Source organism: Tachysurus fulvidraco, chromosome 19 (genome assembly GCF_022655615.1).
Source record: "Tachysurus fulvidraco isolate hzauxx_2018 chromosome 19, HZAU_PFXX_2.0, whole genome shotgun sequence".
NCBI classification, from domain to species: domain Eukaryota; kingdom Metazoa; phylum Chordata; class Actinopteri; order Siluriformes; family Bagridae; genus Tachysurus; species Tachysurus fulvidraco.
The window spans coordinates 2,418,168-2,425,352 of record NC_062536.1 but is presented as its reverse complement, the minus strand read 5'-3'; the positions used below and the strand labels follow the sequence as shown (position 1 = coordinate 2,425,352).

At 38.6% G+C, this 7,185-nt stretch overlaps 1 long non-coding RNA gene across 1 annotated transcript; it reads left to right on the top strand.

Annotated features, from left to right (window-relative positions):
* Positions 1–5,228: 5,228 nt before the first annotated feature.
* Positions 5,229–6,267, top strand: LOC113663786. The gene is made up of 2 exons (XR_003445539.2): positions 5,229–5,637; positions 5,740–6,267. It is a non-coding gene; the product is annotated as an uncharacterized LOC113663786 (long non-coding RNA).
* The last annotated feature ends 918 nt before the right edge of the window (positions 6,268–7,185 follow it).

Below are 7,185 nucleotides of genomic sequence, written 5' to 3'. Positions count from 1 at the left end.
TGATGAACTGATAAGTAAAATACAGAGAACCGGTTTAGATTATTTTCTGAAGTAAACAGCACTGGATACAGGCTTCAACACTTTCTGTGCCAATGGAAGAAGGAGGTCAAGGCCTGGTGGACATTAAGAGTCACATGCAAGCAGCTCAAAGACTGCTGTACCTTAAAGGTCATAAAGACTTGGACACAAAGAGCAGGTTTAATTCTGCAAAAAGCAGCCAACATTGGACTGGACACTTATTTTTACTTAAAGGTGATGAGGTCAGTCTCTGATGAGTCTGTGTGAGATTACACTATTTTATACAGTAAGTCAGTGCTACAAGCCTAGAGAATCATTTTAAAAAGAAATGGACTGTGATGTGAGGGAACTGGATTTCTGATAAACACTTAATTTTTAACCTCATGATTCAAACCGGACTTTAATCACACCCTGTTAAGATGTTTAGCCTGTAGGCCTGTTTTTTTTTTTTTTTAAATTAACTGTTAATGACTTTGTAGACACTTTTCTTCTTCTTGCCTAATGCATTTCACTAATGCGATCGATCAGGGGGAGCTGCTATACCTTCTCTGTATTTTGAAGTAATTATACTGACGTACATGTCCCTTAGTGACATGTTTTCTGATTGCATAGGAAACCCTTCCGCTCTCCCACTAAGAGATCTGTCCTAGTTTGCACGGTTTAGTGTTGAAAACACAAGATCAACTATCAAAGTCCCTCGGTCTCCTAACAAAGGATCATCTTCAAGTTCTTCTACCTAATCTATTGTTTGAATGTGTAAATGAAGGAGGCAGACTTAGAGCTTTTTGTTTTTTCAGGATCCTCACAATGGGAGGCCTTGTTTTTATTAAAAGTAGTGTAATACAGATAGATGTGTGTAATATATGTAAACTAAAAAGAAAATTACAAATAAAATCTCGAATAAGTAATTACAGTTTTTTTTTTTTTTACAATGGCTATGACAGTTTTTTCAATACATTTAACAAGTTTCCTAAACTCTTAACACAGTTAGCACAACATCCGTCTTTGTAGGCTATACAATTAACACATTTCTTGTTGCTTTGATACAAAATGCATACAGTTAACAACAATTTAAAATGCTTGGACTTCTTTTACACACAAGCTCAACCAAGACCAAAATAATATCATTTTACATTCTAATTTACAAAGGCTTTCACAGATAACATCATGTTCTAAACATAACGTATATAGGCTAAAGTCAAAGTCAACAGCTGGTCATATTGTGAATTGAAACAAATATATTCCCTGTATTTTATTCCATTGCTTATGAGAAACAGCTTAATGCAGTTATGCAAATATATAAATCACAGCTGACTCCCATCTCGGAACCACACTTAAATGTTGAGGTTTTTTCAGTCGCATGATCATATGTTCTAAAATAGGACTCTTTGGGCTGATCTTGTGTGGAGAGAGAAAGAAAGAAAAGAAAGAAAGAAAAGAAAGAAAGAAAAATGCCTGCACAAGGGAGAGAAAGACGAGTACCAGGACAAGGGAGAGGAGTGGAGCAAGGACAAGAGAGGAGTTAGAATGCATGGTGGCGCTCAAAGAAGGACCAGAGCAAGGGTAACTGATCGAATAAGAGCTACCATCATTGACCATGTCATAAACCACATGCAATCATTCAGAGAAGCTGGTGAACGAGTACAGCCAAATCTCAGCCGGGACACAGTGGCATCCATTGTCCGTATTTTCAGAGAAACCAACAGGTAGGATATTGCTTCTCCTAAAGCAAAGTGTAAATAATTTTACCATTTACTCTATTAGAGAAACAACTATACAAAAGTTCCTTTTGAAAGGAACAGTGAGCCCATCAAAGAACTCCGTCACCAATACGTCCAGGTAAGGTTATGCAATTCCACTATTCCCCTGCAGTCACAGCCTGGTTTGACGCCCATCCAAGGATGAAGTCCCATTTCCTTGCCCCTTAATCCCCTTTCCTCAACCCCATTGAGGAGTTTCTCAGCCTGGAGATGGAAGGTTTTTGATCATCGTCCACATGACCAAATGTCCCTCCTGGATGCAATGGATGCTGCATGTGAAGACATCACAGCTGAACACTGCCAGGGGCGGAGAAGGCATGCTAAAAGATTCTTCCCACGATTCCAGAGAAGATATCAGGTGTGATGTGGATGAGAACATGTGGTCAAATGCAGAAGACCGGGCAGATTACTTTGTTTTATTTATTATAATTCCACTGCTTTTTCTGTTTCTATATCTTGCAGTAATGTATCTATAATCTGTATTTTTTAACATAAACTATACATTTTATAAAGCTACTCTGAGATGGTCCGTCTATTGTATAAGGGCAGACCTGACACATATAAGGGCAGACCTGACACATATAAGGGCAGACCTGACACATATAAGGGCAGACCTGACACATATAAGGGCAGACCTGACACATATAAGGGCAGACCTGACACATATAAGGGCAGACCTGACACATATAAGGGCAGACCTGACACATATAAGGGCAGACCTGACACATATAAGGGCAGACCTGACACATATAAGGGCAGACCTGACACATAAAATAATGCAGTTTCTGTAATTTCAGCTGATAGTGTTTTATTTGTCATTGTGTTATGATTGATTAAATGTTCCTGTTGGAAGAGAACATGTGTTAGTGTTTTGAATAATTATTTGATTTTGAAACATGTTTGCAGTGTTTTGTTGACAGTGTATTGTGTTAGTTTATTATTGTATTTTGAAAATTAGTTTTGGGGTTTAGTTTACAATGTGTGATTTTGAGCATAAAATTAACCATTTTGTAATTGTGTGTTTTAGGTGTGTTGGTGCGTTAAGAGTTTAGGAAACTTGTTAAATGTATTGAAAAAACTGTCATAGCCATTGTAAAAAACTGTAAGATGCAAAGATTATAACAAACCAAGAAACACTCTTCAAGTGTAAGCTTGCATCTGTTCTATGATGCACTCAGAGTATAACATGCACTGAGGCTGTCTACACTAGAATGCACAATCAATGTAATTCAAGATGAGCTTTTATACATTCTGTATCATTACTGTTGGCAGTTGGATTTTGCTGTAGGGTGTGGTCACCTTTGAATCAGAATCAGCTTTATTGCCAGTCATGTTTTTACATGCGAGGAATTTGTTTTAGTGCCAGAAGCTCCACAGTCTAACAGAATGACATATACAGTGTAATTGTATGTACACATTTACGGGTCGAAGTCAAAGTGGCCACTAGGGGATGACCCAGAAACAAGCTTCAATTCAACTTTAAAGCATCAAATCCTCCAAAAACACGAAAAAACCTATTTACCTAGTAAAGTTTATACTCTCAATAATTTTTTAAGCCCACACACAAAGCACAATATGATTCACAGCCTTCATACAATTAGAAAAATAATTTGGACAAAACTGACCTAGGTGGCGCTAGACCGGTTTTTCCCTTACCTTTAGACGCGTCTCTTTCTTCACTGGGGTAATATATTCCAACACAAATAATCCACAAAAATCCACACAGGTCCAAGGAATTGAAATCTGTAAGCCTTTTAATCCAAAACGCTCAAAAATTCAAAAATTCAAAGCCTACGTCATATTTATAGCCCAGGTCCTAACGAATCAAATAAGCCCTCATTTGAGCCAATCGGTGCTTGTATGGCAGAGATAGACGGCTGGGAAGCCAATCGTGGCATGACATCATTTTTGGGAACCCGCCTTTGACTGACAATTACTCCTTCCAATAGCAATGAAATGGGCTGGGACCTATACAGCCGTTTAGCCAATAAGCAGACGATTCCAACGGTATGCGACATGCCTTACATTCTTTGCCTGTGTCTGCGTGAACTGGATGCGCAGAAGAATTCTTGCGTAATCCCTGACCTTTTGTCCCTCTCACAGCTCAGGGTGTCAAGTTACAGGCCTGTTTTCACACCAGAGTGATAGAGAGAGAGTCTCTGCTTGTTTATGGCCTTTCAGACTGAGCCTGCAGCCTTTTATTTCAAAGTTATATAGTAAACAAGTACACAAAAACGCTGCACCAGACGACCATGGCCGTAGAAAATTATTTTTATTGAAGCCATTTTTGGGTCTTTTGACTTGAAATTTTTTTTGGTGAAAGCCAAGACATGTGGCTATGACTCTCAGTTGTTATTTGGTAAAATAAGATTAATCAGTTTATCAGGTAAACAACCCACGCGGAAATGAAAACCTGCATTCAAACCCCTGTAACTTTGTGCCAGTAAGGCCTAGAATCAATCTGAAAGTTTCTGAAACTAGAGAATCTCTTCTTTCAAATGAGACCAGGATCACCCCTGTGTGTCAAAGTATGTGGGAGCTGTACCACTTTTTGTTGGGTAGGTCATGTAGGCGAAAAACCTGCAAAAGGGGGGCAATGTTTAAAGGGGTACATATGAAATATACAAATATAGGCAATTGTATGTACAAATTTGCAAGTGTGAGAAATGTGCAATTGAGGTATACAATATATACAATTTGTATGTACACATGTGCAATTGTGAAATGTGCAATTGAAGTAAACAGTAAACATGTAGACAATATGTATGTATGTACAGATGTGCAAGTATGAAATGTGCAATTGAGGTATACATATTAGGTGCTGTGTGTTCCATGGTGTTTATTGTTCATCAGATGGATTGCATGAGGGAAGAAACTGTTCCTATGTCTGGTCGTTCTGGAGCTCAGGGCTCTGTAGCATCGACCAGATGGCAACAGTTCAAAGAGTGAGTGTGCTGGATGTGAGGGGTCCAGAGTGATTGACTTTGCCCTTTTGCACACTCTGAAGGAGTACAGGTCTTGGAGAATGGGGAGAGTTGTGCCAATGATTCGTTCAGCAGTCCAGACTACCCTCTGTTGTCTCCTGAGTTCAGATCGGGTGGCTGAGCTGAACCAAACAGTCACTGAGGTGCAGAGGATGGATTCTATGATGGCAGTGTAAAACTGTTTCAGCAGATCCTGTGGCAGGTTGAGCTTTCTCGACAGCCAACATCTCGTCCCCCAAACATTTCTCATCGTCGACTCTGAGTGCTAATAATGTGTTTTGTTTTTTCTTTATTTTCAAGGTTAACACTTCTTACATATTACTGAAGCTTTCACTACAAGAAACAGCTTTCATCTAAGTTTACAGTCAAAATAAGCAATATTAATCTTTTCAAATTCTATAGCAGGAGAATACATGAACATAAGAAAAAGAAGAACAATTCAGAGTTCTCTTGAACGTTTGAAAATAAAACATAAAGCATCATAATCTTCTTTTCTTTTGGAATCTTCTTCCAGCTGTCTACGTACAGCGTCTGATCCCTCGGTGTCTTCTTCTAGTCCTTCATATTCAAATCTTTCAACTCTTCAACCAACTCTTCAACCTTTTGTATTTTTACATCAATTTTCCTTTGTTTCTTTACCTTACGTTTCTCTTTTCTTATTTACTCTTTTCTTTTCTTTTTTCCGGGTCCGGAGACACGCCCACTGCTGCTGAGCTGAGCATCGACATGGCACACACCTGTGCCACATAATTAGTGCAGCATGCTAGTGGCTTTATAAAAAGCACATTGGAGTGGGGCTGTTTATTTCTCTTCCGTGTGCATCTTGTGTTGGCAGAAAAGGTCTTTTGGCTATATTTTCCTGTCGCTTTCCCCTGGTGAGTCACCTGCTTTATTCCCTTATTTTTTAGTCGTGTAGCATAGCGGGTTCTCTTTGGGAAGGGGAAACTTTTTGAAATGTTTTTTTTTCTGTTTTTCAGGTGCGGCCAAAGAGCGCTAGCTGCTGTTTCTAATGTCTGTTTCTAGCTGTTGTTTCTAGCTGCTGTTTCTAATGGCCGTTTTATTACGGCTATTTTCTTAGTTGCTGTTCTGATTATTGCTGTTTGTTTTATGTATATTTTTCAGAGCTGTTTTAAACTTGACTCGTTATTATTATTATTATTATTATTATTATTATTTTTCTTTTGCGTCTTTTGTTTGAGTGTCTGTTTACCGCATATACATCCACCTCTGACTATCGGACAACGAACTGTGATTAGTGAGGCTTAACAGAGGGATTGTATGTTTGTCGTCCTTTTGGTTTATCCCTTTTTTCTTGGGTTATCAGTGTTTATTATGCGCTGCTTTGTGTGGTTTGTCTCTCTTTGTTAAGGCGGACCTAGTCTAGTTATTTTCTCCATTGTTGGTAACTAATCGGTAAACTGTACACTTATCTTAATGTTTTTAAGAGCAAATGATTTTCCTTTTTTTTTTTTGTAAAATAAAGTTGTACTCATATTTATTGGAAAGTCACGTCTCTGTCTTCAATCCCATTGAACCAGCAGGGTCCTTCATATTATTGTAACTTATTTTTGGTTTAACTTATTTTCCTGGGTAACCCAGGTGGCGTAGTCGGTTCCTTTTTTCCATTCTTAATGCCTTAACCAGGAAGGTTACATGTGGAAACCTAGGAGGAACTTTAAGGAGTCTAAATGCTAGGTGTTAAAAAAAATCCCCCAGAGCCAAAGTGTCAGTGATTGTGTGGGCCCAAATCTAGAGTGAGGTTAAAAGTTTAAAAAAATTATTGAAGCTCAATGTCAAATCAGTCAAAAATAAACTTCAACACACCAGCAAAATTTATCAAGCAATGGAAAAACACCAAGCAGTCCATGTTCAAAGTGTTATTGTAATATAGATAAATCCACTGCATATAAAGCAACAACAGATGCAGTCTAGTTACCCGTTTTCACGATGAGGTCAGGAACCAGAAACTCCAACAGACAGAGGTAGAGAGGTAAAAGAAAGTACTCTACAGGGCATTAATTTAAACAGAGAACAGAAACGTGACACAATGGGTGAAGAAATGAAAACAATAATCCAGGGATGAGTGGAAGAGTGTGTTGCTTATTTATACAGGTAGCGACAGGTGTGCTAGAGATTCTGCACTGATGATGTCGAGGCTGGATCAGGGAAGTGCAGGGGTGTGTGTCTGGGGGGGCCTAGTTTTGAATGGAACCAGACACCCACAACTTCCCGCCAGTCTGAGGATGTGTTTTTCTTTTTTTGGGAAAATGATCAGTTCAAAGTAAAAATTTGTGTAAGGTGTTAGCCCGATAGTCTAGATGGAAATACTCTGGTTAAACACTTACAGCATTTATCCTTATCCTGAGTGACTTACATCTCTTTTCTTTTACACAACTGAGCAATTGCTTTTTGAACTGGCCTTG